At 49.8% G+C, this 18,723-nt stretch overlaps 1 protein-coding gene and 1 long non-coding RNA gene across 3 annotated transcripts in view; one reads left to right on the top strand and one right to left on the bottom strand.

Moving 5' to 3' along the window:
- Positions 1 to 18,723, top strand: part of LOC124957276 (ubiquitin carboxyl-terminal hydrolase 10) — a 105,561-nt gene that overhangs the window by 28,576 nt on the left and 58,262 nt on the right. The gene's annotated exons all lie outside the window — the stretch shown is intronic.
- LOC124957282 overlaps positions 17,358 to 18,723 on the bottom strand; it is a 38,309-nt gene continuing 36,943 nt past the window's right edge. The window contains exon 3 of the long non-coding RNA XR_007103482.1: positions 17,358 to 17,510. This is a non-coding gene — a long non-coding RNA (uncharacterized LOC124957282). The remainder of the gene's footprint in view (positions 17,511 to 18,723) is intronic.

Genomic DNA, 18,723 nt, shown 5'->3' with positions numbered 1-18,723 from the left:
GTTAACAAGGGCGCGCGGACCGGTATATAGGTAGTCTTTGCCATCGAGGGCTGAAGAAGGAAGAGGAGGATAGGAGAAGGAAGAGGAGGAGGAACCGTGGAGCTTTTCTAGTACGCCGCTGGTGGATATCAAAGGGGAAGACGAGGGATATCAATCCCTGGAGAAGCCATCTTTCGTCTCTCTCTCTCTCTCTCTATCTCTCTTCCCAGTCGACGCTTCCGCAGTTCTCAACCGCGAAATTCTCCGCGCGGAATTTATCGTCGCTGTATTCGAGCATCTCTTTCCACTCTGGTTTTTCGTTCCTCGTCGAGCGATCGGAATTTTTCAAAGCAAGAGAGCCCGTGTCGTTCCTATACTCTCCCGGTCTAAGGAACTCTTTCGAGAGTAAATTTTTCATTCAGAGGAAGAGAAGAATCGATCGGCGTAGCGACTTCGCGTGCAAGACCTGATTTTCGGAGGACAGCCGTGAAACAAAGTACGCGGACCTTTTCTTTCTTCGTCGTCGTCGTCGTCGTCGTCGTCGTCGTCGTCGTACTCGGCGGTGGTGGCCTATCTTATCGGTTTCGTAGAATCGAGGCCCACGCGAGGTCAAGGCGGACCTGCACGAATCATCGGCCCTTTCTACGGGGTCACCCCTTTCGTACGATTCTCGAGAAGTTAGGCGTATTGACTGGTCTACTATGTCGTTCTATCTCTCGGTCGTACGCGTCGCGATGAAAGGCAAATTTGGAATATGAAGGAAACTGTGAGCACCCCTACAGAATCCCTCGCTCTTCCGTCATCGCGTTCTTCTCCCTCCTCTCACCTTCTCGCTCTGTCCGCCTGTCTGTCTCTCAACCCACCCATCCGCCCCCCCCCTCCCCCAGGCCCGTCGCAACCACCCTGCGAGCGCCTATCTATCTATCCGAGCGCGGCCGTCGCTCTGTCTCCATCTCTTTCTCTCTGTCGCGAGATATAGGGGTCGAGGGGTACGCCAGGAGGAGCGCGCGAGGGTGGTTCTTTCCCTCCTGTGACGGAGGAGTTGAGAGTGCCGTTGAATATGCATGAGAGCTCTCCGTCTCCTATCTACCGTCCCAAAAACATCGAGTCGCGCGAGGCGACCGTTCTCTCTATCTTTCTCTCTCCCTCTCCCTCTCCCCCCTCTCTCTCTCTCTCTCTCTCTCTCTCTCTCTCTCTCTCTCTCTCTCTCCCGTACGCTGTCTATAGCGCGCGGTCGCACGCGGTGGTCCCTCTCTATGTTCACCCTTCTCGCCTCCCTCTGCCACCTCACCTTCTCTCAACGCTCGCCAATCAATGTCTACGCCAGCTCTCGCCAAATTTTCCAGTCGCTGACGAAAAACGTCTTCGACGAGCGGAGAAATTCAAAGAATAGTACCTCCATTTAATGCCCCGATAGCTCTTTGAGCTAACTTTCTCTTTTTCACCACCATCGGAGATAGCGTTGCTTCGTTGTTTTCATCGTGCTGGTGAAACTTATAGGGGAGGAGTGGGAGGGAGTGGGAGGTGGCTGGGTTGACGACGAACGTCCATGTAAAACGTCGATAAAAAATATTTATGCGAATAATGCGATCGAATGATCCTCTCGACGAATTAGGCTCTTGCTTTCGAAGAGAGAAAGAGAGAGAGAGAGAGAGAGAGGGGTATAAAAATCAAAAGACCGATACGAGATACGATATTTATAAAAATCCTTATCGAAAACTCGCGATAGTTGGTCGCGCTATTTTGATCCCTGGAAAGTTTGTTGATACAAATAATCGGATTAACGCGCGGTAGAACGTAGGTATAGTACGTTTTTGCCCTTGAATCGTCGAGGAAAGAGGTGGAGGGAGGGTAGAGGAAACGAGAAAAGAATTTTAAAAAGCTGGCCTCGCGCGAGGACGCGATTCTGGAATATCCATCGACGATGACGACGACGAGGACGAAGCAGGTACGTCTCGCGCATTATCCAGCTCTCTCTCCCTCTCTCTCTCTCTTTATATATATATGTATATCCATCTATCTCTCTCTTTTCGAGTGGAGGTGGCTTTGTCGCCATCTCTTGGGGATACCGAGAAATATGGTAGCCATTTTGTTTCTGGAGGTGGCCAGAAGGTCGCCGTGGTGTCGCGGCACACCCGCGCATGACCATTGGTCCCTCCTACGTTGCGAACGAGTCTCTCTCTCTCTCTCTCTCCCTTTCTCTCTCTCTCTCTTTATATCCATCTTTGCTCTTCTCTACGCTACTCGACAAGGAACGAAGTTAGGACAACGATGACGACGACGACGACGACGACGACGACGACGACGACGACGACGACGAGGAGCAAGTGCGACGGCTTCTTTCTCCATCCCCACTGCTTCCCTTCACCTTCCCGTCTACTTCCCACCTCTTGACTTCCCCACCTGCGAGGCCACCTTCCCTTTTTCCACCCACCGTCGTACACCTTCTGCTGCCACCACCATCGGCATCTTCGAATCCTTCTCCTCCTTCTCTTCTTCTTCCGCTTCTTCTTCTTCTTCTTCCTCCACCTCCTCCTCCTTCTCCTCCTCCTCCTCCTCCTCCTCCTCCTCTCCAGCACGAAAGTAAACGTCAAGAGAACTGATTCCCCCTTTCTCCTTCGACGAACGAGCAGATATTAACGTTTCGTTTTACTTGCGATTTATCGGGCTTTATCAACTATAGATTGTCGCGTCGCGCCACTGGCTGATAAATCAAGACTCGGACCTATAAGCCATCGGACGCGAGGATTAAGGTTGTTTTCGAGCTGAAAGTTTCGCCGGCGGCCTTTCCGTTCGAGTACGCGCTTTCTCACGATTATAACTCGGAGAGGAAAAGGAAAACGAAGAAGAGAGCACCGTGTCCATTCGACGGAGCGCTCCTCATAGTCCGCAGGTTTACATCCTGTTTCTCGCACGTGCGTGCGCGCGCACTGGACGATCGTGTGCGTGCTCGGAAGCAACGATGCACGCTAGAGCGCTTACGAACCGAGTAGCGCAGAGACTCACGATGTGCGCTTCATGGTCCGATGATTAGCGCCGCCCCCTGGGGACGGTAACCGCCAATCGGTGAACGGCGTCGCGACGGCCGTCGCGTCGAGTCCGCACAATCGCGCGGATACGGTATATAGATCACGATAGAACGGATAACGCCGGCCAAAACCACGACAAAAATCAATCACCCGGTGCTTCCTCCCTACGCCACCGCTACTCTCCTACCCCGATTCCGTTAGGACGACGCGCGACCGTGCGGCCGACGCCGATTATTATCCCGCAACGGGCATCGAAATCGTAAAAGAGATCATCATAAGATATCGTAACGTGAAAGAAGAGGGACGTTTCTTCCGCGAACAGACTTTCCCGCGGGATCTTCCCACGGCGCGTGGTTCATTCTACTATTCTCTAACGTCGATTCACGTCCTCCTTGTTATCCGTCCTACAAGAACGACTCGCCGAAGAACTATCCCAGCGTGTTCCGACGTAGAGTCCCGTCTTGAATTTCATTCACACGCGACGAGGTCGCCTCGACGCGCGACTCGCGCCGAATATCAAAAAGCCGTTCTCATGGATCACGATCCACATTCTGTGCCGCTGAAAGCCAATAAAACGCCGAGCAAAAAAGCCCTATGAAAGAATAGAAATTCACCGACCTCGGAAGGCCCTTTTTCTTGCGCCAATTATCCTTGACAATTCGGATAAGAATCCGCGACAAGAAGGAACGGGCTTCGGCAAGGGCCAGAGAAAGGGAGGACCGGCGCCGATAAAGAAGGGATCGCCGGCAAGGTTTCGAGAAAGCTTTCGACCCGAACGACCAACTCGAAACTGACAAGGCGCTGCGTACCGCCGCGGAGATATTCGAAAGCTCGGAAAAGCTTTTGCTCTGCAGAGATCTACTTGGCCCTCCGTACTCTCGTATATCCCTCTCGTTCGGAATATCGAGGTAAAACAGAAATCTCGCTCGTTATCCTCCTCCTCTGAGCATAAAAGCTCGTCTTTCTCTTACCGGAAAGGAAGGAAGGAAGGAAGGAAGGAAGGAAGGAAGGAAGAAGCGGACGAGTTCGAACGTTTAATATATTATACTGGCCGGTTTAATAAATCGCGTCGTATTAATTGATTCCCACGTTCAAGAGCCAGCATACGGCAGGGCCATTGATCATTGTCTGATCGACGACGTTGGTCATTCCGCGCGTATATACATGGTCGCGTACAAAGAGAAGGCGGTAAGGAGGAATCGCGTGCCTCATGTCCTGGCGAACGCGATAAAACGCAGCTGCGTTTAAACGCAGCCGTACGTTTCCTCGGGATCCTTCGCGATCGACGCTCCGCTGCTCCCTCGGTCCCTCGTTCCGGAGGTCAACGTCGAAGATCGTTGGTCCACCTGCTCTCATCGCGAGTCTTCACCTGCGCGTTCTGCCCGTCGTCCGAGACTTGCCCTGCCCGTCTCTCTGCCTTATCCTCGCTGTCTTTTTCCACTTGGGAATATATCATCGGCATTGCGGATATATAACGCAAGACACGAATATAAAAGAAAATAAATATTCTCTCTTACCCTATAATTATTCCTACATTTTCCAGCTTGACCTAGTCTAGGTAAAACAATATGAATGGTAAAAGAGGTAAGACGACGGTAGTCGGCGAAGAAACGATAGAACGAGAAGAAGCAAAGAAGAGAAACACCTTGCGGGACAGGTGCCTCATCCAGAGTATATACGCATGCCTGCACCTTCGTTCTTCTTCTCTTCGTGTTTACCGTTCTCGGTATCGTATCGGTCAGCCGCTGGCCCTCTCTCTCTCTCTCTCTCTCTCTCTCTGACACACACACGCTCGCACGCACGCACGCACACACACGGACGAACGGGGGTACGTAGGTTCTCTCATTTTCTCTACAATCTACAACACAGTCCACACCACGATCGGATCGCCGGCGGAGACGGCTATCTCGTCGCTACTTAAAAATATGTTAGCGGCAGGCGCATAAGCACCGTGACCTCCCCGATACGATCTAAGTAAAAAAAGAAAAAGAAAAAAAAAAAAAAAAAAACAGAAAAAAAGAAAAAGAGGCTTTACTCGTCGCGAGCGATGCTCGTGTCCAACGAGGCACTTTGAGGAACCGAGGGGAGAGACCGTGACTGTAACCGTCACGCCGACCCTCGGAGACAGCTATAGGTGGAAAAACGCCGAAACGAAGCGACGAAGCCCTCGAGGCTGGTACCGATATAATATCTGTACGTGGCGAATACTGCGACGACTACGAGCGAAACGAAGCACCGGGCCTGCCAAGAAATTATCTACACGCATCGTCGTTCCTTCTCGTCTTTCGACTTTAATCGAGAATAGGGCGAGGGAAGGAAAAGACGAAAAATCGATGCCGAGACGATGAGGAAAGAAGAAGGACGCGCTTGGAAAAGAGGTCGCGTCATTGCTGGCCATGCTCGTGATCGATGGCGTTGCCCGTTATCTACGCCACCCCCCTTCTTGTTGCCGCGGTAATTCATCATCTTGGTCTGTTTTTCACTTACTTTATATGCAACATATTCCATAATTTTTATTCAGTCAAGCAGCCGCCGCCGTCACCTCCACCTCCGCCGCACCGTCTTTTCTTCGGCGCTCTCCTCTCCCCTTCTCCTTATCCAAGTTGGCCCTTCTAGCTACCTCGTAAAACAACCGAGCCGTCTCTCGCGGTCCATCGAGAAGGCAAGGGTGGATGAGAAAAGGGCGCCGTTGGCTCGCGCTTCTCTCCTTCTTCTTCCACTTTGAACTAACTCCCGCGATGTCCGAGGGGTTGCGCAAGCCGTACTCTATATGCTAAAGAATCTCGATATGGAGATCCGTGGCTCCGTCTACGGTACCCTCTAACGCTCTACCGTCCAACTGGTCAGTTTGATTTATTGGCTCGAATCGGCGACGCTAAATTTTCCGAAAAATATGCTGTCTCGTCCCGTACCTTCTTACCTCCTCTCTCTCTCTCTCTCTGTAGCCCTACTCTCATTTCCATAAAATGAATTATTAGAGTTTACGGGGAGCGAAGCGTAAGAAAACTCGTAGCGTCGGATTTTGTATCCTCTCTGTCTATATACATATATACATGTATATATATATATATATATATATATATATATATATATATATATGTCTGTTGAGGGAGGAGGAGGAACGCGTAGGTAGGATAATATCGTCCTCGCGATTTCGTCGTTCTCGCGCGGCTTGCCTCGTGGAAAGTGTAAAGTGAGTCTAAGCGCTAAGTAAATCCGAGGTTCGGATGGAGGCGTGAGAGAACGAGTCGGAAGGGTGAGAGAAGAGAGGTTCGAGAAGGACCGCACAGATACGATGGAGAAAGGGCGCGAGGAAGGTGGCATAGGAGGCGTGAGAGCAGGAGCAAGCAGGGAGAGGTAGGTAAGCAGGGCCAGAGAGGCGCTTTCGATGCTCGAGAGTCGCGCCAAATCTGCATTTCAGCCTTCCATCCTTCCGTTCCTTCCATTCCCCGCACGGCTTCGTGGAGCCCGAGAGCTTTCGAACGGCTCGCAAACACTCCGCACCGCGGGAAAGCTTCTACAGCTACCTACGACGGTGTACCTACACGCATCTATCTACTACACTTGTCCGTGTATACGTCTATCTCCACGTACATACGTATAACCGTCTCTGTATAACGGCCCTCTCCGCCACCGCCTCTGTCATACTACTTTTGCTTTCGCTCCGGTATTTGCCTTGCAAGAGTGCACTGCGAGCCTTTTATTCCCTCGCAGAGATCAGCATTTTCTGAGGGCAACGTTGCGTCTACACTACTACTTGCTTGGAAGAGAACGAGGAAAGAAGAAATCGCTTCAGGAATCGCTCTTTTCTGTTTCAACCGGTTTTTTTCGAGTGCTCGTGCGAGCCCTCCCTCTCTCTCCTCTTTCTTCGGAGTAGATTACTAAACCGCCAGATTCTACGGGACATTGATATAGCCGAGTGCTAATTCTGCCAAACTTTTCTTCCGATAAGAAATTCTTTGGTAAGAAGATTCTAGGGAGTGCGGGCCAGAGTGAAAAATTGTTTTCCGTGGTTAGCCACGGAATCCGCATCCGGAGGAATGGGTAGGAAGGCGACGGGTAATTAATCCGCGGTTTTTCCTCGTCTAATTAGTTGGATTTATTCCGTTGGTCCCCTTATCCACACCACCCTTCGTCCCTTCTTCCTTCCTTCCTTCCTTCCTTCCTCTGGCAGTCTCTTCGAGGCGGTGATGGTGATGGTGGTGGTGTGGCGGCGGCGGTGGCGGCGGCGGCGGCGGCAGCAGTAGCGGCGGCGGCGGCGGTTGCCTTGGACGGGCACACTTTCGTTCGCGTTCGCGCCCGCACTCCAACGACCAAAGTCGGCTTGATGTATGGAAATATATGCGGAGAGACGGAGGCTCGCATTTTTCCAGGCACGGTGCCTTCATTTCCACCGTGGTACAACACCCACCATCTTCCCCGGGCAGGCTTACCACCAGTCAGCTAGACACCCGTTCGTCCCATCCCTTAATGACGCGTCTAGTCGTTAAATCCTTGTCGGCTCGCTCTTCTCGATCTTGTCGAAATCTTGAATAAATCTTATATATATATATATATATATATATATATATATATATTTTTTTTTTTAAGGGAACTTTAAGCGAACCAAATAAGAGCGTAAGTGTTGCACTCGGCCGATGCGAAACGGAAAAGAAACTGAAAGAAAAAGAGCGAAGAGGAGGCAAAAGTACCCTGATCACCAGAGCGGCAACACAAAAGAATCGTGCGGCCATGTCGTAGGGTCGCGTACGCTGGCTCCGCACAAGATGGCTGCAACGAACTTCCGGTGTCAACCAGTTCTCCATCCAGCAAAGAACGTCGCCATTTCGTTCGCCACCGTGTGAATCTTTTCGCGTATGACAGGACATGCGTTGCCGTCGCTAAGCTCTATGATCTTGAACGTATAAGTATTGAGCAAAAAGACAAGTTAAGAGAAAGCGAATGACGATCGATACGATATTAAAAATAATCGATACCGGTCGATCGACTTGACACCTATTTCAGCCATTATCGCGGTTAACCGCTAGCGTAGTTAATAATAGAAATATATTCCCGATAGAGTCCGGTTATACGGCAATCATCGATATTATGGCAAAAGTAGTAAGCAACCTCAAGGTCGTATCGTTCCGAGCGAGCGCACCTCGACCATTTAACCATTTCACGAGCCCGTAAAATTAGTTTTTCGCGCTCGTAAAAATACGTTTTGAAGTAAGTAAATAAGTCCGTACGTGAGGTATTATCGGGGCTAGCTAAATTCTCGTCCCTAACTCGTCATTATCGAGAATCGTCGTAGATCGTCGAGCGGTCTAATTCGGAGACAATAACGGGCGGATAGAGGAGGAGAACAAACGAGCTTGGTGCGAGGAAGAGACGGTAAAATGGAGAAGAAAGAGATATAGGCGTACAACGGCAATGGCCAGGCGCGTAGCTAGTAAGTAGCGGGTACGTAATGGGTAGCAGGCAGTAGGTGGCAAGTCTGCGTGACGAGGCGATTGCGGACCGTGACTAAAATATTTAAAAATATGTATCTTTCTGGCCGGACTGCCGTCCAGTTCCAGTTCCACTCCCGGACTTTGTCCGGTCTCTCTACCCGCGTGTGCACGCTCTCTCTCTCTCTCTCTCTCTCTCTCTCTCCCTCTCGCTCTCTCGCTCGCTGGGCTAGCTATATTTATTTCGCGTTTCCTTCCTGCCAGGACTCACGTCCTGCTCGCCGCAAACTCGGCTCGTTTTCCTCGCTGGGCTGCTCGGACCTTTTCCGACATCCTAGATCCTACCGAGGTTGCTCACGCAAGATGAATTTCGATATTTTCTCTCCTCTGTCGTTCCAATCTTTTTTTCAAAGTCCGCTTCGCAATTGGAGAAACGGTAGGTATCCCCTTGCTCGATCCCTTCGAGCCGGGTGCGAAGGGCCCGACAAACGGTCGTCGTAGCTGGCTCCGCGCGATGCATATTCATGATCCTGTTTTTTCTGATCGGCCATCGCGGGAAAGAGGAAGTGAGCTCTGGCCGGCGCGCAACGCGTCGTCGCACGTTAAGGACACACAACCCGCAGGGCTCACCGCGACGTCGCAAGGTGCATACTAATCGACGTACGCGCTTTTCGACTTCCTCGTCGAACGAAAAAGATCGAAGGATCCTCTCGCGCTATTCCTTCGCGCGAAACCACCAGAGAAAATATCTTTGATTGCTACCCGTTATACTCCAGATACCAGCGAATTTTATGTCTAATATTAATCCTTTTTTCTTCTGCTTCTTCTTCTTCTTCTTTCTTTTTTTGCGCTCGTTACATCCGCCGCTTTTTGTTATTTATATTTATAATTTATACTCTCTACTTTTTATGCTCTGCAACGCAAAGAAGGCGCATTTAACAAAGCTCTCGCGGTGAACGGGCGGAATGCAGTTTGTTATCGGAACCAACCAACGCGACTGTCTACTTATTCTCGTCGATATCAATCTTATCTTCGAAGCGGACATAATTTTTTTATTTCGCCTCAAATCCGCAACTTTCAGATCCGTTCGTTGGCTCAAATTTTCGGTAAATCTGCCGATCGACGCAATTTCTTCGACAAAATTAATCGCCCTAAGAAGTTAATAATTCTTACGTTCTCACGATCAAGTAAATCCCAGGGATTTTTCTGTACTCGTTTGCACGAGACCATTTCCCGCGACGCGTCAGCATGATACTCGGCTCGACGATAATTCCCATCGAGCTACGGGGCGGGACGAGCTAAAATAAACGTCTCTGGTAAAACAGAGAGAGAGAGAGAGAGAGAGAGAGAGAGAGAGAGAGCCTGCTCTAATGGGGCATTAAATAAAAATATTCATTGGCCTGCGGGAGGCCGTCGCGCGGCTTACCGTTTTATAGGCCTTAATTGTCAGCGAAACGCGAACTTGACATTTATTTTATTCGCACGGATCTCACCGTTTATAGAGATCGCCGTTCGCGAGTAAATCCACTTGAACGCATTTGTCTTTCTCTCTGTTTCGCCGTAACGTATACTTCGAATCGAAAAAGAAAAGGAAAAGTTACAGTGCCAGTTTTGGTCGTGTTACAGAGACTAGCGGTAGCAGTTAGCGCCAAAATAAAATAAGGATGGGGCACACAATGAAAGGCAGGAAAAATAAGTCGGCCCTTATCTCGTCCTCGTCCCGTTTCGTTTCGCCCATGCATATTCAGAAGCCACGTACTCTGTCTCTCTCTCTCTCTCTCTCTCTCTCTCTCTCTCTTTCGCTCCAGGTGTTCCGTTTCTCTCTTTATCTCCCTCGACTCCTACCAACCATTCCCTGATTCTCGTGGTTACTACAACGGGCTCGTTCGTACCTCAACGAACTCTATACTTACGTATGTTCGCCAGCCGCTAATTTCTAGGCTTCCTTCTTTAATTGCAACGCCACGATAATAAGACCGTGCTCTAGGGTCTCCTCCTTGATGGCTCATAGATGAATGCGAATATATGCCTCGAATTTGTGCACGAATACTCGCAAACCTTCGAAACGTCTAACTATCGCTTCCATCTTTCGAAGAAATAATATACGAATATATATAGAGAAAGAGAGAGAGAGAGAGAGGGATAGGCACATGTCGGAGACAGAAAAGTAGCAGAGTACCTTGACCCGATCGGCCAAAGTCGTGTTCCACGCGAAGAATCGGTTGGACGATTGGGCATGCGAGTCGCGTGTATTTTAGTGGAATAAGGTCACGCACCGGGCGACGTTCCTTCGTTCTCGAAGGAGCTCGAGTATGGTATCGGCCGAGTCGACATCACCTCCGCCCCGACACAATGGCGTGGCAACCGACGTCTCTCGGAATGGAACGAAACGGAACGACTTTGCATTGTTCGTACGGGGCCAGTGTTGGCGTGACACGCGTCTTATCGCATTCTTATAACGCGCGTGACACGCACGGCGTACCTACTTACGCGTCAGCTATATATTCTCAAAGACTTCTTGATATATATATATATATATATATGTATGTATATACATATATATATATATATATATATATATACATATACACTTTGTTCTACCGATTAATACTCGGTCCATCGCGGAGGGAAAAAGAAAAGGGAGCATCGATCGTGGCAAAGCACACGAGCGATATAAGTGGGATAGAATGAGCTCGTACCACCATGTTGCTCGAGAAATTGTTTTATTTCCATCGAACCCTACCAAAATTCCGAATCTTTGGAACTCTTTGATCCCGTTAAGCCGGATCTCGATCGAGAAAGAGAAAGACGATGCGAAGCCATCGAAGATATCCATCATCTGCCTTGTCTCCGTCGCTCGCTAGTACTTTAGCGATCCCGTTAGACGTCGCAGATTTTTACGACTTTTCGAAGGCGCGATATTGTCCATGACCGAGTACGCAACCCCCCCCCCCCCCTCCCATATTCTTATTACCTTCCCATCTTCGCTAGGTCTCCTTGATCATATTCCTCGTCGGCTTCGATCGAAGTTACGAAAAATGTGTCGAACGAGAGACAGACAGACAGAGAGAGAGAGAGAGAGAGAGAGAGAGAGAGAGAGAGAGAGAGGTCAGGCGCGTGGAATCTTTCGGATCCCGTTAAACGAACGATTGGTTTCGCGCGCGCGCGCGCGCGAACGGTAATTTCGACGACGAAGAGAGGTCGTCCGTTCGACTCGCGAAAGGCCCTTCGCGGGGCTCTCTCCGTTCGCGGATCGAGAAAAGATGGGCGCGGCATACGACATTCCTCCTCGAAGAGCTCCGATGGCATTGTTCCATCGCGTCGCACCTCGATCACGCCTCTGTCACGTGGCCCACAATTCACGGGACGTGACTCCTCGGCCCTGTTAAGGTGTCTACCAAACGACCGTCGTCGCGCGCACTACGCATCCACTCCGCGAACGCTTCAAGGTTCCATTGTTCTTTTCTATTCTTTTCTTCTTCTCTCCTTCGTCGACGTGTCTACTCGTCTTCTTCGTCTTCTTTCTCTTTTTTCTCCTTTTTTCCTTTTTTTTTTTCTTTTCTTTCTTTCTTTCCAACGTCACGAAACACCACAAGCGACTCCGTACCTTTCCTTTCTCTCTAGTCCTTTCGACGTAAAGTATTAGAAAATTCAACGTACGTGCTATCGTTAAGTTAGCACCTGTCTTAAATATTAGCCCCTTTCGAATGTTACGACATAGAAACTTTGTTCGCTAATAATACCGATAAAAATGAAACACTCGTACAATATTCCCGTATCGCTCGGTTTAGCCGGCTAACTCGAACGATCTCACGATCGAGTAGAATGCAAAGGTTTTACTTCTCTTATCGAGTAATTGAAATAGAGGGAAAGAAGTATGAAGAGAAAGAAAGTAACCGAGTACGTGCGTTGGCTCGAGCGTTTCTTCGCTCTTACCTTCCTTCATTCGCTCGTTCACCTGCCGCTCATTAGAAGCCTTATCGCTAATTAATCCCTACAGCAACAGCGTCACGGCTCTCGTGTCGTTCGTTGGCTCGCTTTCCCTCCTCGCCCTTTCCCTCCTCCGCCAGGGGAAATGGCTGCTGCCATTACGGGTATACTTCCTGAACTCGTCACCCTTACTCTACCATCGTGCTATCCGCGATGCGTGCGAGAATCGCTAGAAAACGAGGCTCTTTCTCCTTCGAGCCGTACTCGCGATTACATCGCGTATCGTCCTATCTCCGATCGAGAAATCGAACCTGCAAGCGGACTGAGCCGGTTGCTTCGTTCGCGACAATGCCGTCTCCTTCAGGCTCCTTCAGGTTCTTGCTGTCTTCCTTTAGCGTCGTCGTCGATAGCAACCTACGCCGACATTTACAATAATGTATTCGGACAATGTGTCAAGAGACTCGATCGTTGTTTCAGTTATCTTGCCGCTCGGCGCACGCTGTTAAGCCATTTAAGCGGCAGCGGCGGTGGCGGTGGCGGCGGCGGTAGCGGCGGTGGCTCGCGCGCTCGCGACAGCTGGCATAGGTCAGTATCATTATCTCGCTGGGAACGAGAGTGAAACGACGAATCGATAGACGGACGTACGGGACATTAATAAACATGAAGCTCCTACTAGCGAAGGGACACCCCTTCTCCGTTCCTTCTGCCCGATACCACCAACAACTTCCTCGCGAACTCGTCCTTATCGTCCTTTCTATTTATTTTCCTTCTTCGAGCCTCGATCGTTTTTTACCCGCGTGGGAATATAGCTCGGTATTAAAATACGACAAACTCAAGGACGCATCATCCCCCTTTCTCTTTTCCCTTAACTCGATTCAAAAGTTTCACAATGAGTTTCGGCCAATGCTCCTCGACGACTTATCGGCTACATTATACGTAATCTCTCTTCTTCCTCGGATCACGTTTCGCGCGATATCGCAAACAGCTGTTTTAACATGAGCATCGTCGATCCTAAGATTTAATCGAGCGGTACGTATGCTCGTTCCAGCGGAACGAGGAAGACCGAGCTAAGAAAAGAGAAAGGATATCTCGAGATAGAGAGAGCGAGAGAGGGAGACAAAGAGTAAACTCGCCCACCTACTGGTATACGCGCGAGGAGCCGGCAACTTGTTAATTATTAATCAGCATGTTTAATTCATATTGCGCGCGCCTGCTGTTTGTTTCCTTGATGCGCGCTAAGGTCTTGTACTTACGGCAGTGCTTAAACATTACCACAGGTAAGCAACGCGCTCCGGGTGCTTAGGAATTCCCTCTCCCTCTCCCTCTCCCTCTCTCTCTCTCTCTCTCTCTCTCTCTCTCTCTCTCTTTCTCTCTCTTCATTTCTTTCTCGTTTCCTTCTTTCTCCGAGCACAGTCCCACGACCGTCGTCGTTGTCGCGTCTACGTGCAGCGTGCGCCTCGGACGTATAAACGTACTCTCCTCGACTACTTATTCACCTCGTGCATTACCATCCTTCGAGCACAAGGTCGTTTCGTCCAACGCGCATACGTACGTCTTATTAGGCTTTCGAGCACGACGCCTTATGGTCGCCCGCAACGACCAAACGATCTGACATCAAACGTCCTATCCTCGTTTACGATTCTTACGTTGCTCCAAATGATTGCGATTAAATTGAAATTATTTTAGTTGCTTTTGCGATCTGTAGATACAAACGAGCCTAATCCGCCATTGTTTCGTCTAACTTTTCCTAACTGAGAATGGTTTCTCTTTGGAGATAAATGGGACTGCGTCGTGCATCAATTTCCTTGCTCCTTCTCTCTCTCTCTCCCTCTCTCTCGCACCCTCTTTCTGTTTCGCAGTCGAACGATGTTTCGTCGAACAAACACGAGTAGGACTTTTGCACGAGACGCTAAATACGAGTGCGCGTGTACTATTTGTCAAGATGCGAAATCTCGATAGGCTCGTAGACGTACGCGAAGGAACGCAAGGGAGAAGAGAGGAGAGAGAGAGAGAGAGAGAGAGAGAGAGGGAGAGAGTTCATCGATGCGTCCTCTTGGCCGCGGTATCGCGGAGGGACGCGTCGTCCAACGGCGAGCGTGCGGAGGGCGTTTTATGTATTACGTAGACCTCGACCGTTTCGAGGCTGCATGGGGTGGACGTTCGGCTTTCCCACTCCGTTTCTCTTGTATCGCTAGGGGTGTTTATGGGTTTATTATACGAACGGTCTCGTCGAGGCAGCCGCTTACTACATACGTGCGCGTGACCGAGCGTCCTCTTCTACAGCGAGCGTTACGGATCGGACGCGTGCGAGAAGAGAAGTCTATAACACGTGCGGGACCATAAAAAAATACCCATAGAGTGAAAATAAATCTAACCTCTAGAATCCTACCACCCCCACCCCCTCCCCCTTTTCTCTCTTTCTATCCCTTAACGTGAGATAATAGAAACGAACGACTGGAAAAAAAGAGGAAGACCATAACGACCACTATTTTTACGACTTTTTTCTGATCTCTTCTACCGTACTACCGTTTAATCGTTATTGTTTTTCAAAGACGATTCCCGCGCAAGTTTACTTTTCGAGAAAGATAGAAAGGTAAATCGTATTCCTCGTACTTGAACAAACTCTCGTTCGTTCCTTTCCGGTAAGGATTCTCTTTACCCCCTCTAAATGACGTCCTTCGGTCGATGGATCTTCGGTATGGCCCGACGGCATCTAATCGTCGAGCTCGTACGTATCAGAGAAAACTTCTCCGACGGAATGAGACCGGCATATATATACAAGTAGATAAGATAAACTCCGCTTTCGCCGTTTTCAAGAAGGAACGAAGCTTCGGCAGGGAGGAGAGCAGAAGGGAAAATGTTATTGAAGGATCGCTCTCGAGCAGAGAACGGAGAAAAAGAGAGCGCGTGGAAACGATGGAAGAGAGAAGTAGCGGCCTGGGGAAAGACAGAGATATATAGATATAGATATACACATACATAGAGTGAAAGAGAAAGAGAGAGAGAAAGGGGGTGGAAAACAAGAGAAGGGAAGAGCGCATTGGGTTTACCGCAGCGTTACCACCCTTAGCGCGGTCTGAGTTCATTGCGCGAGTCATCAGTATCCATAAGCGATGAGTTACCCCTCTCTCGCTCTCTTCTTTCCATCTCCCTTCAAGGTGGTTCTCCGCCTCGGTGTATCTACGTCGATGTCGAAGGAACGAAGCTTGTGTTGGGGCACCTGCTTCAGTTGTTCGCTGCACTCTTCTTCCCTCCAGCCCCTTTCTCTCTCTCTCTCTCTCTCTCTCTCTCTCTGAACTCGATGGACCGCCGCCTTCGTTCTCTCCGCCATCGGCGGTGGTGGTGGCGCAGAGGCGGGTGCTTGATTTTCTTAGGTCAACGTATAATGAAGCCACCGAGGAAGAGAAGAGAAGAGAAGAGAAGAGCAAAGAGAGAGAGAGAGAGAGAGAGAGAGAGAGCGAGAGAGAGCGAGAGAGCGCGGACATCCACCGTCCTAGACCAATCCCCGAGCTCGCTCAGCGTACACCCCGACGCGGGGGCGAGCCAACCAAGCGACGACTCCGATCGAGCGAGCATCCTCTACCTTCTGGACCAACGTCCGACCTTCCTAAAGCTCATGCTTTCGCGCACATATATCGAGTACCAGGAGATACACTCGCGCAAAGAGAGATTCCGACTTAATAACGGATAGTTGCAACCATTGGTCTCTTAGGGAAGAGAATCAGAAGAAAAAAGAAAAAAAATAAAAAAAGAAGAAAAAACGAAACTTGGATAAATTCGATTCTTTTCTCTTCCTCATTTTTCTCTCCATCTAAATTGTCTCATCCATCTCGTTATTATCACCAACAAACACCGCGAATCCTTCGATCTTCGACGTTCGCGGCATGATTCTCACGGGATCAGAAACTCGTTAAGGAGCTTAGGCAAGCAATCTGGCGTCGCTTACGTTCTCGAGATCCCTTCGAGAAAGAGATGCTAGAGCGACCCTCGAATTTCGAGTCGCGTACGCGACGAACGACGTCTAGGAGTGTCCAGCCGATTCACCAAAGCGGAAAAGAGAGAGAGAGAGAGAGAGAGAGAGAGAGAGAGAGATAGAAAAAGATAGTGCCTGAAACGTGGAAGATCCGTGTTCTTGGAGGTAACGGGGCGAGATGGAAAAATTGCCTCGATGTAAAAACATGAGAATCGCTTCTCCACCGTCCACACTCAATAAAAGGAGCCCGAACCCGAAGAGATACGCGATCCAACATCCCGCATAGAGATCGTACGCACACGAGCACGCTCGAATACTCAGAGACTCTCTTTTCTCGTCCTCTATCTCTTTAGCTCTCTCTCTCTCTCTCTCTCCCTCTCTCTCTGGGTCTCTTGCTCTCGCTCTGGGCATCCAAGGACGAGCTGGAGGGAATCCGCATCGAGTCGAGTGGTCAGCTATCGAAACCTCCTTCCACCCTTCTTCCAAGCCTCTTTCCACCCCGGGGAACCGACTCGAGCGGCCAATAATAAAAAATATACGATCTGTTGGCTCACACGGACGAGAGAGCGGCTGGCATACTGGAGCAACGTAGAGACGGCGAATTATACTTCGAGTCCGGTTCTAAGTGATCGCATTTCCACATAGACGAGCTAGCCCGATACGATATGAAAGACTGCCCCTCCGTGCCGTTATTGCCGCGTGTGCCCGAGAAAACGGTGGGTGGAGTGAACTGAAAAAGACCACTACCGATCGAAAAAGACCACCCGCTGTGCTGCTCGAGGGCGAGACGTTTCCAACCGAAACGTCGCTTCTTCATTGGCATTACCGCCGCGTGGATATTTTTCGGATTCTTTACGATCTCGAAAAAAGACAGAGACAGAGAGAGAGAGAGAGAGAGAGAGAGAGAGAGAGAGAGAGGGAGAGAGAGAGGGAGAGAGAGAGGGAGGGAGAGAAAATATTCAACGTCGATGGACCGAATACGGGTATCGAAACGCCCGAACGCCCCATCCACCCTCTTTCTATCTTCAGAAAATTATCGAATGTTACCGAGATAGGTATCCTCCTCCTCCTTCTCCTCCTCCTCTTCTTCATCTTCTTCTTCTTCTTCTTCTACTTTTACTTCTTCTCCTTTCCGATGATTTAATGGGGTTGCGTCCTTTATAAGGCAGTCTTATAAAATGAAAAAGAAAAGGTAGTCAGGATCCGCTCGTCCCTGATGAATATGATGCAGCTACGAACAATTACGCGAAATCTATCAGGAGCGTTGCTCCCCTACGTAGGCGCTGCCGCTTGGCAGCCCTAAAGGAGGGCAAACTTAACGGAAGAAAGATGATCCATTCGTCATAATATAAAAATGGCCGTGACAGCGTTATCTGTGGCCATTTCCTGCAGCCGTAACGCCACTTCCCCGAGCTCACTTGTCACTATACCGGAGGTAATGATCATTACGGAGGGTCTCTCGCTTCGGTACATAGGTATATACGAATGAGAAAAAGAGCAGCATTCGGGGGAGAGGATTTTGGGAAAGAAGAAGAAGAAGAACGACGGTCCAAAGTACGATGATATAGACCTTGTGCCAGCACCCCTTTTTTCCACCCCAAAGGCCCCCGCCGATGGGTGGGACAAGATGGCCGCTCCTAGGACTTTCCGACCTGCTTGGGTTTATGTGTCGTAATAAATGGTAATTTAAAACAGCGAGAACTAACAATTTCTTTCTTTATTTCTCTCTTCGTCGCATCCCGCGCTCTCTCGAGGCAAAGTACACGTACGAGACACACGTATATGTACCCACGTGGGCACTATGCTACGCTACGGCAAAAGTAGGAGGGTAAAAGAGAGTGGAAGGTGAACTCTTCTCTCGCGAAGGTGCTAAAAGAGGGAAAGAAGAAGACAGGGACGATTTTCCGAAAGAGGGATTGGAGCGAGCGAGGGAGGGTCGAGTCGGTGGTGTAGAGCTTTCTTCGAGATATACCAACCAAGAAGCAGTGGAAGCAGCCAGTCAGACAACCAGCCCACGTAATATAAAGAGATATGTGCCGCGGAATAGCATTACCATTAGGAGATATAGTTTAGCGGAGGTACCAGATGAAATGAGATACTGCGACTGAATCATGCATGAAGCCGAAGGTGCGATTCGCCACCTTCGTGAGTGCTGCGCCCGCGCGCTACCAACCAAGCTTCGTGTCTACGTACACAGCTCACAGATATCTCTTTGCCCTACCCAGCTCTCTTCCTCCTTCTCCTTCTCCTCCTTCCTTCTCCTTCTTTCCGCCATCCCTCTTACTCTCTCGCTCGTTTGCTCGCTCGCTCGCTCGCTCGCTAGCTAGCTAGCTAGCTAGCTAGCTAGCTCGTTTCTTCTTCACGGCCGCAATGAGAAAAGTGA

Source organism: Vespa velutina, chromosome 25 (assembly GCF_912470025.1).
Source record: "Vespa velutina chromosome 25, iVesVel2.1, whole genome shotgun sequence".
NCBI classification, from domain to species: domain Eukaryota; kingdom Metazoa; phylum Arthropoda; class Insecta; order Hymenoptera; family Vespidae; genus Vespa; species Vespa velutina.
Note: the sequence above shows the minus strand (reverse complement) of the source record. Positions and strands in the feature narration are given on the sequence as shown.